Here is a 14859-nt window from a genome sequence, read left to right as displayed (position 1 = left end):
GGCAGGGTCACTCATGTTGGCGGAGTACTGTGGTGACTGACATTGACCAGCTTTTTGTGTGGCATGCCCAATATGGGTGTCAGCCTTGCACCTGACATCATCCTGGGTCCCAGTTGTTACGGCATCATTGGAGGGGGGGGTCCCAGTTGTTACGGCATCATTGGAGGAGGGTGGGGGGGTCCCAGTTGTTACGGCATCATTGGAGGGGGGGGGTTTACCCAAACATGATGTGACTGCTTGACCAGCCCTTGGCGATGACTTGCATTAGGGATGCATGTGCTGTTTACACTCATGGCACTCACCTGCGTCAGCTGATGAAGGATCACCGCAATCCATATCGCCAACACCTTCGATGGCTTCTGTGCCCATCATCTCTGCACATGTTTCCTCCCAGGGCATCATTTTTATGGGTGAGGCTGGGCCTCCTCCTGTCTCTAGGGCCAGATTGCGGTTTGCTGAGAGGATGGCCCGCACCCTCAGACGGAGGTCATCCCAGCGTTTGCGGCAATGCGTCGTGCTGCGGGGGGTGTTTCCGACAGCGCTCACCCTCTGCGAGACCAGCTCCCATATCTCCTTCTTCCTGAGGATGGTGGGCCTGCGCATGTCGCTGCTGAAAACAATCTCAGCATGTTCATGCAGAGTATCAACGAGTACCTGGAGCTCATCCTGGGAGAATTTCTCCTTCCTGATGCGCGCAGCACCCTTTTTTAATGCTTTTGGCATGATGCTGGTCTCTGGAATCTATTTTGCCTATCACAATATGCCCTCGAGTCCTGTATGGGGAGGATTGCAATTGATTGTGATTTTAAAGATAGCCGCCATGATGCTTCCCGTTCCTGTTCGATGACGTAATTTCCGTTTACGGTTTTTACCGGTGCCCGTAATTTACGGTCATCGTTAATTACGGGCACCGCTATTTACGCACTACGTGGAGGGCGATGGTGTTAGTTACGTCTCGGTTGTTGTCGGTAAGGGGTTTGACGCGCCCTTTACCGGTATGGCGCTAGGGGGGTTACCGGCATGGCGGAAAGCTCGTGCCCGCGAGGTCAGAATATGGTGCTAATTACGCCCTGCTACCAACGTGGATACGGTATTTCTGCCATGCCGGTAAAGTCAGTTATTTAACGCAAACCTCGGAATGAGGCCCATTGTGTTGTAGGCAAATCATGCAATTTTGGACATAATGCTGGGCAATTTTTGAAATCTTATCATTTACCAAGACTTTCTCCAACATTCTCGTGATCTGTTGAGCACACACATGTGTGGGACCGTGTGCCATGGTAACCATCATTACTATATAGGCATTAGGAAGCAACCATTTCCCTTCAACCATGTCCAACGAACACCCATCATCATCGAGTTTCCCCAAGCCCTCAGCCCACCTCTTGGATTCTTCTAATGTGGCATCGGCTTGGATATCCCGTACAGACCCAACACCCTCATCCATTGCATAGGCATCTACAGTCTCCCTTGAAGCATACATCTCTGTGAAGAGATCAGAGCCAGTTTGTCTAGCTATTTGATCGGCGAAAGCATTCCCTTTCCCTACATCATCTGTAATCTTGCGATGTGCTGCGCACTTAATGATGCTAACTGACTAGGGAGCGCAAGCGCTGAAAGCAATTGTACTATCAGGGAGCCATGTTGGATCTTGGTGCCATGCGAAGTTAAAAACCCTCTCTCTGACCAAAGTGTCCCAAAGTTGTGAGCCACCCCAAAGGCATACTGGCTATCAGTATATATGTTTACTGTTAGCCCTTCGGAAAGCTCACAAGCTCGAGTCGATGCTATAATCTCTGCGGCCTGCGCAGAGTTATGCGTAATTCTCTTGGTCTCCACAACTGTACTCAATGTAGTGACTGCATAAGCAGCTGTGGATGTACCATCCAGTAATTTGAAGCAGGAGCCATCACAAAACAGCTCCCCTTGTGGGTTATCCAAAGGAGTGTCCCTCAAATCAACTCTGCCTTTTGTATCTTGTTCAGTAGTATACAGGCAGTCATGTGACTCTTCGTCACCGCAAACAGTATTTTGCGGGAAAGGTAGGAGTTCAGCCGGATTAAGAACGCAGCACCTCCTAATTTGAATGTGGGGAGCAAACAAGATTAATTCATATCTTGTCAGTCGTGCGGAAGTGAGGTGTTGCGTTTGGGTTTTGTTCAATAGAATATCTACAGAGTGAGGCACCATCAGGGTTAAATCATGGCCTAGGACCATTCCCTCACTCTGTTTTACAGACGCAGCAGCAGCAGCGACAGCACGCAAACATCTTGGCAAAGCGCATGCAACAGGATCAAGGGCGGAAGAGTAGTAACCGCATGGCCTATTCTTCCCTCCATGTTCCTGCGTTAATACAGCCAAAGCACATCCATCACTTTCATGCACAAACAACACAAAGGCCTTCTCATAGTTCGGTGTGCCCAAAACTGGCGCCGAACATAATGCAGTCTTGAGCAACTCGAATTAATGTTGATGCTCCGTATTCCATGGCAATGGCGAAGAAATACCCTTCTTCGTCAAGGCCAAAATCGGTTTTATCACTAGTGAGAAGTTTGGGATCCATAACCTACAGTAAGAAGCCATACCTATCAAGGCTCTAACTTCCTTTTGTGTATTTGGGACAGACATGCAGAAATGTGTTTTATTCTTTCAGGTGTCAATCTTTTTCCCTCCTTTGACAGGAGATAGCCTAAATAGGCGACCTCCTGGCAACAATATTGAAACTTTTTAAGCGAAGCTTTGTGACCATGCTTAGCTAGATGGATGAGCAACAACACAGTGCCCTCTTTACAAGTGCTCTCAGAGTCAGCGGCTAAAAGCAAATCATCAACATATTGAAGCAACGTACAAGTAGGGGGCAATCCAAGGGTATCAAGCTGCTCTTTCAAATCCCTACTATAAATACTAGGACTCTCAGTATAACCTTGAGGTGCACGAGTAAATGTGAATGAGCGTCCCCCTAAGGTGAACGCGAACAAGTATCTACTATCCTCATGTATAGGAATACTGAAGAAAGCATTCTTTAGGTCCACAACACTGAAGTGAGTAGCCGTAGCTGGAATCATGGTTAATATTGTCGTCACATCAGGCACAATTGGAAATTGCGGAGCGACAACTTTATTAATGGCACGTAAATCAATTATAACACGAAATGGAATTGCATTATCACCTTTTTTGTACACGGGTAAAATCGGACTATTGCACAAACTTCCTGCAATCGCCTCAATCACCCCACGATGCACAAAATCGGAAACAATGCTCTTCAAAGCTTGCTCGCCTTCAACTGAGATCTTATACTGTGGAATACGGGGCAGCTTAATTCCATGTTTCAAAACTATTTTAACAGGCTTAATCTGCAAAACACCGACATCATTGTCATCAACTGCCCACAAACACTCTGGTACATTACTGAATTCTGGCGGCAACGGTCTAGTCAAGAATTGCGAAACCGAACATTGCTGTGGTGAAATCGTCAAACACACTCCATCAGAAGAACAATGAATTACCGCATTTAATTCCTTCAACAGATTCAACCCCAGCAAATTCTCTCCACAATTCGAAGTCAAGAGAAATGGACAGTGGTCCGTAAAGGGACCCAAAGAAATAGGTACCGGTGAAGAAACCGGACAAACAACTGGTGTGCCAGAAAACCCTACAGAAACATTGGTTTGCCCTGACAGTGGAATGTTTGGAACCCGAGAATGATCAATGGAGCACTTCTGTGCTCCAGTGTCTATCAAAAATGGATGTTTCCTATTTCCCACTACCATTTCAACGTAGGGACCTTTCTGATTAACGGGAATAGGTGTAGGTTCCAAACCCTGCTTTGGGCAATCCTAATGAAGCAAAATATCATCAAAAGGAAGCTCTTCAGATAGATATGCAGCAGAAGGATGATCAAATATGTTTCTAGTATCCATACTCGAAGTCTGATTATCCTGTGAAAAAGGTTGTCGGGGATCCTGCGAAAACTGGCCTCTACCAGGGCCCCTACACCCGGGCGAACTCTGGATCGTCTACCCATATTTCCAAATGTGTTATTCGACCTCTGTCGAAGGACGGGGCATTGTGCACGCCAATGACCCTTCTGGCGACAATAGGCACACTGGTTAATATTCACAGGACCCAAGGGCACATTCCCTTGTGGAACATACTGACCTCTAATCTGCGAACTACCCCCTCTGGGGCCTCTAACAATTTGCTGTAACAATACTTTAGTCTTCAAATCACCTTTTCTCTTCTCGACTCTATCTTTTTCATTATTGACACGGTTCTCGTAGTAATGAGCCATGTGCAGTACTTCTGATTGGGATTTCGCCTGCCAAGCGCTCTCAGAAGACATAATTTGTGACTGGATGTCAGGCAGCAATCCACGTACAAATTTGTCCACAAATAATCTTTTCCCAGACTCTGTGCCTAAGTCTTGTCCACTGAAATCCGAGAATACCTGTTCGAACCGATTAAAGAACTCGGTAGCACCCTCAGATTTTCCTTGGACACAGGCCGTAAGCTTGTCCCAAATAATTCTCTTTTCGGGGATTATAGTTTTCAGTTTTGCAATGATTCTGTCAGGCAAAGTTAGTATCACCTGAGGTGGTCTCTCACCAGCTGGCCTTTCCCCATCAAGCCTAACTATGTTAGCCCATGTATCTCCCAACCCTGGTACATCGTCTATAGTTCTAACTTGTTTCCACAAATCTACAGGCAGGAGTACAGGGAATAGCAAATCAATGTCGCCTAGGGTAAACACTGAGGACTGCAAAACTGACTCAATCTCTTTATAGAACCCTGTCGGATTTTTCCTAATGTCAGGAATAGTTTGTCTAATAGTATTCACTTCCTGTCGTGAAAACGGGACGTGAACAAACTGCGATACATAATGTGCAGGAATGTCCACAGCAGGTGTACCTGCTGCAGCATTAGCAGGAATCTCAACCTTTGGGACAAATGTCGGAGGAACCTCTCTCACAGGCAACTGAGATGTAGGCAACTCCGAACGCTTACTAAGCAACAGAGCTAAGTCGAGCGCTAAAGCAGTTGAAGAAGTGTCAAGTGAAAAAGCTCTGTTATAAATGCTCAATAACTCTGTGGGACAACTAACCTTTCTCTTTAAACATTCATCCTGCAGGTACTCTACCATTACCTGTATCACTTTCCTCTGCATTTCTAGTGTATATTGACTGTATGTGTTATATACCTCAACTGGAGTTATCGATATGTCTGAAATCCATCTAATCGCATCTTTTGTACAAATTCGCGCCTCCTCAGATGTCGATTTACGACACGGAAGAAATCGTTTCTGTACATACATGCTTTCTTCTTCGTCATCCTCATTCCGTAACCTTTCCAACTCCTTTCTATACTCAAATATCCTCTCAACATGCTCATGTACCTTCTCCACAGTGTCTCTTGAAAACGCTAAAGTATTCAGGTCCCTTAACCCTTGTGGGAGGTCTGCATTATTTAATTTACCCCACATTACACATAAATGAATCCCTAAACCTTCAATGAAAACATTTTTCTCAGGAAAATTATCCATATTAGAAAGTATGGCAAGAACATTAGCGCAATCATCTCTCTCCATACAATGCTGAGCCCATGCAAACAAATCCTGTTTCTTTTCTGTAGGAACAGTATTACGAGTAACAATCCTCGACCCTGCACCCTGATCAACTACAAGCGATACAGAACTACTTGGGAGTGAGGGTGCAGGCAAATTCACTGGAGGTACTATTACTGGTGCAATGGGAAGAGGCAGAGGAGCAGGTGGAGGAACAACAACCGGAGGAATAGGAACAACAGGTTGAGCAGGAAGAGCAGGAATAACAGCAGGAAGAGGTACAGCAGGAGGAAGAGGGACATACAGAGGTGGTGCAGAGGCGCCAGGCCTTCGTTCATTTAACAATTTGTCAATAAACTCATCAGAAACATGAAGATCTTTAGAAGGATAGATTTTCTGAATACCGAGTGAGAAAGCCCTGTCCATATTCCTAACCGACTCAGACTGTTTGTCCTGGTCATATAACAACGCCTTTTCAGCATTTGTTTTATGACGGCGCACATGTTTTTCCCTACTTTTAAGCTGCTGCAACGCTTCTCTTTTCCAATTTTGCAAAACATCAAATGCTGCAGGTCTGGCCTTCTTTTTTAACAAGACTGACTCTAAATATTCAATACGAGGGATCTCAAAACTACCATTGACTGGCCACTGAAGTTCGGATGCATGTCTGGTTTGTCTGTGCCAAATTTTATTAAATACTACACTTCCAATGCCATGCTTACAGTACATAGTACATGCCGGTGACCCCTCCTGTGGTGCCGGACGGCTAAATTCCAAAGATTTTCTATCGCTGCGGAATAATGCCCTAAAGCAGCTAGACAATTTCACAGGCATTTCTCAAATACTCGGTGTTACCTGGTCAATAATTGTGTCTGCAGATACAATGCGCCAAATTCAAATTGTCAGGGTTGAATTAAGAGTCGGGTAACGACTCACCTGACCAAACCTAAGGAGGACCGATCGGTTTACAAAGGACTTACCTAACTAATTTTACTTTGTGTATGGTGATTTCGGCAAATCTGCCCGCCTCAAAAAATTGACCCTCGTCAAGATGCCATCTCAGACCACACGGCTATCGTCCAGGGAACGGATCGTGCAGCGCTGTTGAGGTGTCGCGTCTCGTTCAGTCGGGCCCGTTATGTCACACCGTCCGATCCCGGTCCGATAGCGTGCATCAACCTTCAATAATCCGGCATCAATCTTGAGAGTCCCTATTCCGGGCGCCAACTGTGAAAACAAGGAAATAATATGAGGCAGGGTAACCAAAAAGGAAACACACCAAACATAGGTTACAAAGGAACATACAAAGCACTTTATTTTATACTGAATCCAGTTACAAAAGAACAGAACAAAATTCAGATAGCTATCGACCCTCAGTACAACACAGCAAACTCCGGCGTGGTTCGGTGTGCTCAGTGAGTGCAAAAATTCATTGAAACAGTCAGGCTTTTATACATTTCAAGAAGCAAATTTGAGTGGGCACCACAGGGGTATCGAGTCTAGCTGGCGTTATCAGAAGTCTCTAGTATGATGAGTCTTCGTTAGTTAAATCCTCTATGTAGGAGCTGGCTGAAAAAGGCCTGGAGACACCCAAACCCAAAATTACAGCAAAAAACAGAGATTAGGTAACAACCTAATCATACAGCAGCTCTCTGGAATCCCATGTTGGGTTCTGTATTAGTTGTAATTTCGCTATGTATAGTTTCTTTGATCCAATTTTTGGAAAAAATACAAAAGTCAAATATATAGTGATTTTTCAATGTTGGTTTATCTATCAAGTACAAGATCCTTATATAGAAAAAAGTGACAAGTAGCCACCAATAATGTTCTTCGTGAGGAAGAGATTGCCATAAATCACTCTATCCGTAGACTTATATAGTGCCAATGCATTTCGGAATACAACAAATTCCTTCATCAGGGCAAGTCTAAAACAATAAACACATAATATTCAAATATAATTGTTCCAACCATCCCCAGGTAAATATCCATGTTACAATAATTCCCATATTTAAAACAACGTAAGTATACAAATATCAATATGAACAGTCATCATCCAAATAGTTGAAAAAATATGAAGGTAAACACATACTCGACAATGTAATGAGCCGGATCAGAAGGCAGGTCAAAAAGATATAAAACAGGAAACAAATCAATACAAAGGTAAGTAAAGATCTCCTATAACAAAATGGAGGGAATTGGGTCCATTACCTGATGTAAGTGAGTAATGGCGAAATCTATGTTTCAGAAACCAGGCTGCTCCACCGTGTACGGCGAGCAGGCGCTGTGAATGGTAAAGCAAATATATATGAAGGACCTATCCAAAGTGTAGCTAAACGCTAATAGAAATAACGAAGAACATTATTGGTGGCTACTTGTCACTTTTTTCTATATAAGGATCTTGTACTTGATAGATAAACCAACATTGAAAAATCACTATATATTTGACTTTTGTATTTTTTCCAAAAATTGGATCAACGAAACTATACATAGCGAAATTACAACTAATACAGAACCCAACATGGGATTCCAGAGAGCGGCTGTATGATTAGGTTGTTACCTAATCTCTGTTTTTTGCTTTTATACATTTCAAGCCTGCTGTTCAGCCCTCCTTTGGGTTAACCATTCCATAAATAAGTTACTGCTCTAGGGTCTCTTGCCAGGTCAAATCTAGTTCATCTTAGGTTTATACATTAACAAGAAGAAATGGTAATAATGTATGCTCTAGGCCTAACATTACAATGCGGGACTTAATTTATACAATATAGTTAAGCAGGTGTTCTCATTCAATTATAGATCAGTTTCGGTGATACAGGTAATCCATTGCACACAGGTCAGCAGAAGGACAAGGTCTCAGCTCATGACCCTAACAAGTGGCCAGCAGGCAAGTTATACATTAGCTGTACAGAGGTCATGACAATCAAGTTCTGTTCTGAATAACATAGGCTACCATTTTAGCTCACATGGTGACTTTATAGAGCAAGAAAACCTAAAATGGCGGCTTGACCCAAAATGACAGTTTACATGGTTTCTAAGGTCAGGACCTTGCAATGTGAGTTTATTCACATGTAGTTTATAAGCAGCTTGTTAGCAGCTTGGCGTAGGCCAATATACATATATTCATAGCAATAGGAGGCACGATATAATTTCTAGTTTGACAGCCCAACTCACTCTGCAGGGCACACTCTGGATGTTTTGATCTCCTCAGACCTTCCCCTTTCTGTCCCTCTCACCACTCCTCTCTCCTGGATTGATCACTTTCTCCTTTCCTCCCATCTCACCCTCTCTGCCCCTCAGGCCAAGCCACATCCATCGCTGCCACCCACCTTCTCGGTCATCCGACCCATGAAGCACGTTTCAGTCGTGGCTTTCGCCGCCACTTTCTCACCCCCGAACCACCTTTGGCTGACTCTCACCCTGACACAGCCCTTGACATGCTCCACTCTGCTATATCTGATTCTCTTGATATTCTTTCCCCTGTCATGAGAATCCGCATGAAGCCCAAAGCCAAGTGCAACTCCTGGTACAACTCAGACCTCGTCACCCTTAAACCCAAGTGCAGGGTGGCTGAGAGGAAATGGCGCGCTTCATGTATATCCTCTGACAAACTGGCCTTCCGCCTGCTCCAAAGGCAATACCGGCTCTCTTTCCTCGCCAAGAAAAGAGCTCATATCCAAGCATGCATCTCTGCGGCATCTAACAACTCGGCTGAACTGTTTAAAATCTGCAAGGAACTGGCCAATCCTGCCGCAGTCTCTATCTCTCCTGTCCCTTCCCAAGCCCTCTGCATGGCACTGGCTTCTCACTTCATCTCTAAAACTCAGAACGTCCTGTCCTCACTCTCCTCCTCTCCCCTCCCACACCCTATTCCCTGCTCTTCCTCTGGCCCTTCTGCAGCCACCTCTCCTCCCTCCTTCTCTGCCCTTCCCCTGTTCTCCACTGACGAGGGTTTGAGACAAGTCCGATCTATGAAAGTCTCATCCACACAGGTTCACCCCTGTTCCTCCAAAACCATTAACGACCACATCGACTCCCTGGCTCCTGGCCTGTCCAACTTCTGCAAACACTCCTTCGCCACTGACGTCTTCCCATCCCCCTGAAGCACTCATTTGTGCACTCTCTTCATAAGAAACCCTCTGCCGACCCCTCCTGCCCGGCTAACTATCGCCCAATCTCCATCACTCCCTTCCTGGGCAAACTCCTAGAAAAGCTGGCCATCTCCCAGCTCAATCTCCACACTGAATCTGTTGCCTGCCTTCATGACCATCAGTCTGGCTTAAGAGCTGCCAGAAGCACGGAAACTGCTCTCCTGAACATCCGTGAAGACCTGCTCTCCAACCTTGATTCTAACACCCCCTGTGTCCTCCTCTTGTTTGATCTCTCTTCCGCCTTTGACACGGTCAACAATGCCATCCTGCTCAAATGTCTTTGTGATAACCTAGGTATCACCGCTCAGGGCCTGGCGTGGCTGACTTCTTTCCTCTCTGACCGACCCTCCCAGGTCCAACTTGGGTCCTTCCTCTCCGCTATCTTTTTCTCTACCTGTGGTGTCCCCCAGGGGTCTAACTTCTCTCCCTAGCTGTTAAACCAATACCTGGTACTTATTGCCCACTGAAATGCCGCTCTATGCCCCAACATTCACACATACAATTCACGGGCAGTTAAGCCCAAGAGACTTAATTTTGCATGAGCATCACAGGCAGGATGGAGTGCACATGTGCACACAGTTCTGGGTTCCTATATGACTCCTCCAGCTGTATGTTGGTGATTTTGACATCTGCAGGCACGGGCCAGAGGAGAGCATGGAGGAGCGTTTGCCGATTCACTGCTGAGGGAGAAAGGAGGTTGGCTTGTTGGTAGAGCTGCAGTGAATGTGGGGTGATAGAATTTGAACGGCTATCCCTTCCTTGCCCATGCCAACCAAGGGGGAGGGGTAAAATACCATTTGGCTTCTGTGATGTGATCAGGAACGAGTTGTGAGATACTCCAGGGGTGTGACACCCAACGAGGCTGAAACATGTTTGTGGATGCTTGTGAACTCGTGCAGAAGGGATGTGACCTAGCATTTCGGGCTGGACTTCCCCTTTGGGGATGGGACCAATCCTGATTTGCATATGGTCTTTCCCCTTCTGTAATGGCTTGGCAGGCGAATAACAATAGTCTGGAGGGTTGCCCAGAGCAATGCCAGAGGTTAAGATCTATTTGAAACCTTCCAGCCATCACCTCTTTTTTTGCTTTTGGCAACATGTGAGGCCAAAAGCGTAAGAGTGATTTGTCATTAGGTCTAGACTGTCACCTTGCTTTCATTGATCCCCTCCGATACACCATGAAAGGCCTCAACTAGATCCAAATATTGGGGGGAAGGTATTTAACACTTTAAAAGTTAGGTTCTGGGAGGAGCCACACTTGGAGTCTTTGTTGGGCTCTGTAAAATGTGCTTGTGACTGGCCCCTACCCTTTCTCTCTCAAGGAATGTTTGTGGAAACTAGCGTCAAATTATGTTTATTGTGTTCACTGTAAAATTCTCCTCCTCTCCAAGAATACTACCTCTCATCCTGCCCCATGTATACCCTAACCGGACTGGGTCACCTTCCTTGAGACCCATAGGCCTCCTGCTCACCATCCATAGGTAGTGGTCCCTGGGATTCACATCCAAGATGGTAACTTGCTCTGTCCAATCATTATGGAGCAACTCCCTGCCTCCCACATATCCATATTCTTTGATACAGTGGTACGGAAAAGGGATTAAGCGAAACTGGGGGCCGCTAATCCATAAAGGGAAATGCCACAGAATACAAGTATGCGTTAATTTGCAAGTATGCATACATATAAAACAAAGAAGCTACTAAACAGTGTTATATAACATGTATTGCACTTTTCAGTCAGGAGAGGAAATGCTTTTCAGTTGGTGTTGCCAGCGATTAAGCCAAGAGACAAAAAAGTGTTTGAAGTGCAGTATACAAATAAGCACTATTATTACAATATATGAAGCAAAGCTTTAGTCTATTAAACCATGAGGGAGATGAATAATGGGACATTTTTGCAATGAATCCCTTCAATGGGCTCCCATTCTTTGAAGGTAAGGCATAGGGAGATTAAATGTTTTACAAAGGCTTACACATTTTTGTGAAGTAGTGAAGCTGCCATTTGAGGCCATTGTGCAAGTTAAGCACTTGACCACATACCTTCACAGGTACTGTTACCAGTGGTGGCCTATTTCAATGGGCGGGGGGGGGCGTGGAAGTGGGAGTGTGGAAACAGTGTGGAAACAGTGTGCCAAGTTTTGCAGAACAAATTCAGAAGTTGTTCTGAAATCTGTTCTGCATCATTTGTGAAATAGTGAGCAGCGCGGTGAATCCGTACTAAAAATGCATAATTATCTGCTGCCACTCTGTCTTGTTACGTCTTCATGGGCTAGCTGCCACAGGGGCGTGTCCCGTTTTACGCAGCTTTTTTCTGCAGTAGAGTGCGTGGAGCTTCTAGCTCCACGCACTTTAGGTAACACCATCACAACTAGGAGGGTGGTCCCATCAGTATTATTATGTGCGCAAACAGCACACCAGTATCAGGATCATCCTCGTATTCTCTGACCTGACCTTGCTTACAGTCAGTTGGTGCATAGCAACAGAATGTCATTGGCTGTTTGCCAGCCAATGACATTGAGTGTGGGTGGGGCGATGGGCGCACGTGCGTGCCACCTTCACTTCGTCTTGAATCGTGCTGATGTTCAGTTGAGTGGAAGAGCTGCCCAGCAGAGATGTGAGGGCAGCAGAGGCAAGGCCCACGTGCATGGGCCTACCTTGCCAACTACTCCAGACCGCTGCTTAAGCAAAGTTAAGTTACAGTAAACTTATTTAACTTGCAGCCTGGCTAATTCCCCATGATAGTGCTACAGGACCAGCCCTGTCATGGGGAATGCAGGGTCTACTTGTTGGAGGACGCCTTGTAGGCCAGAACAGTTAGGCCATGCATGGATGCTCGGCTCGGCTCTCACCCATGTGCTTTTCTCGCACTTGGGCGAGACAGCTCAGCCGAGCGTTGATGCAGGGCCTACCCGTCTGGCATTCTGCTAGTGCAGACTAACTTGATTATTTTCAGATCAAGGGAAAGCCACATGTTCCCTTGGCCTTCGCTTGATCTGAAAATAATCAATTTAGTCTGGAATACTGACAGAGTGACGGTGTTACGTTTTCTTAAAGTTGCTGATATTTGTTCCACTTTACAACTAAGTCTGTTGCTTAAAGCAGCTGAAGCTGATATTCGTTCTGCTTTACTTGTAAAGAAGATTGATGAATTTCAGCTACTTTAAGCAGCCATAGGCCCTAAGGCCACCCACAGGCACTATTTTCAACAGTGTCAGGGGAGGCTCAGGCCAGGCCACCCACATCACCTCTTGTGCAGTAAGTGGTCACATCAGTGTCATGGATGGCAGTTTCTAGCCAATCAGCCACGCACTGTAGCTGAAGTTCTAGCGATCATGACTCTGTTACACAGAAATAATAAATCTCCCATAGGATTCCCGCAAATGATTTATGTTGCCTCTCAGGACTGTCTTTCCAATTGAAGGGAAACATTGCCACTGGTTTGTTTACTTACCCTCTCCATAGACAGTATGAAGCGGCCTTCATTTTCGAAGTAAGGAAGATGTAATTGAATAGACACCAAATGTTTGATAAATTTTAAAAAATGCAGTGCTTTGGCAGTGACATGTGGCTTAGTGGCTTAATTATCCGTGCATCTCTATACATTGTTCCCCAGGTCAACCTCCAGAAATGTAATTCTGTGACTGCCAATCCTAAATCAAGGGCAGCATAGTTAGGGATAGGCTGTGTATAAAGCTGAATGTTGTTACTGTAATGGAATGAATCGTCAAACTAGTATGGAGAAATTAGAAAAAGCCTGGTACCTTGATGTGAATACATAAAAGCTAGAAGCAATCTAAAAACCAAATAGTCTGGCTGTGTCCTAAATCAACCTATTTCAAGCTGTAGGTACTAATGTGCTCAATGCAAATCAAAAATGTAAACCATTGCCTACTTTAAACATCTCACAGTGCTTCATTGCATCCCATTGATAAACAAGGGGAGGAAACTTCCCATCACTCTGTGAGAAGAGTGAGAGTCTGTAGCAATGAATTATAATGAACATCCCTAGTCTGGCACATGTAGAAAACAAAAAACTAAAGTGCAATGGACAAGTTACACCACAGACAGGTTACACAGCTAGGACCAGTAGCAACATATCTTTTATTGAGCATTGTCTTGTGCTGCCAGCCTTAAACATACTTGTCGTCATGACTCGGCATTTGAGACGTTTGGAGAGCACAGAGTGTAACTACGTCAGGTGAGTGATGTTCGATACTCTATAATCTCCAGCGTTACCATTAGTATTGGAAAACAGGTTTACAACAGCCCGCTGTATCATTTACCTCTTCCGATGCCTGTCCTTGGCTATTTCCCATGGCTCTCTGATATTTTCATCACACTGCAATGAACCACATTCTTTGGTCTGCTGTTCTGTCTGCCACCCAGGTAAGATTTCGTGCTTTTAGCCTCAGGTACTGCTCTGTGCATATTACTGGTTTTGTAGTTCCTCTTGAGTTTTCATGAATTACTCTTTCTTTATTACTCCTCCAGAATGACCCACACTGACATTTAGTAATCAGAACTATACAAATTGAACCTGAGTATCCAAGTCAGAACTCTTCCACACAGAAGACTTTAGTAAGTGCCCCTCATTTCGCCTTTGAGTTTCCTCAAATATCTTCTAATATTCAAACAACTTTCATATTCTCAGAACTTTACCACAACAAAGATGTTCTTGGTTTTTTTTCAAAGAAAGACTAATACAACTAGACAACTACCTAGAACAATTCCAACATACTTCCTTCCTTGTCCTGCCCACATAGCCAAATGTTCTTGAATTGACATTGCATCAGATCCTTTCTCAAAAACACTGTTTGCTTCAACTTGTATGTTTCGAACTTCATTTGACCTTGAACTTTGACCACAAACTTTACACAATGCAATTAATTTTTCATGTGATTGCTGAAAACTGCTCATTGATGTTTTGAACAGAAATTTCATGTAACACTGTTCTTCTTGTTTCTCATGTTACATGTACTTTTGCTTTGTATGTTTGTATTTGTTCTCCTTCCCAATGTTGTTTGTCTGATACTTGCAAATCTTTGTCCAATTGCACTTTTGTTATTTGTTTTCTACATGTGCCAGATTAGCAACTTCATTGTAACTTATTGAACCATAAGCTCAATAATACATACAGATATTGAATCAACATAAATA

This window comes from Ambystoma mexicanum, chromosome 3p (genome assembly GCF_040938575.1).
Source record: "Ambystoma mexicanum isolate Mex_15411 chromosome 3p, UKY_AmexF1_1, whole genome shotgun sequence".
In the NCBI taxonomy this organism is placed as follows: Eukaryota; Metazoa; Chordata; class Amphibia; order Caudata; family Ambystomatidae; genus Ambystoma; species Ambystoma mexicanum.
The sequence above is the reverse complement of the archived record's forward strand: the minus strand, read 5'-3'. Positions refer to the sequence as shown.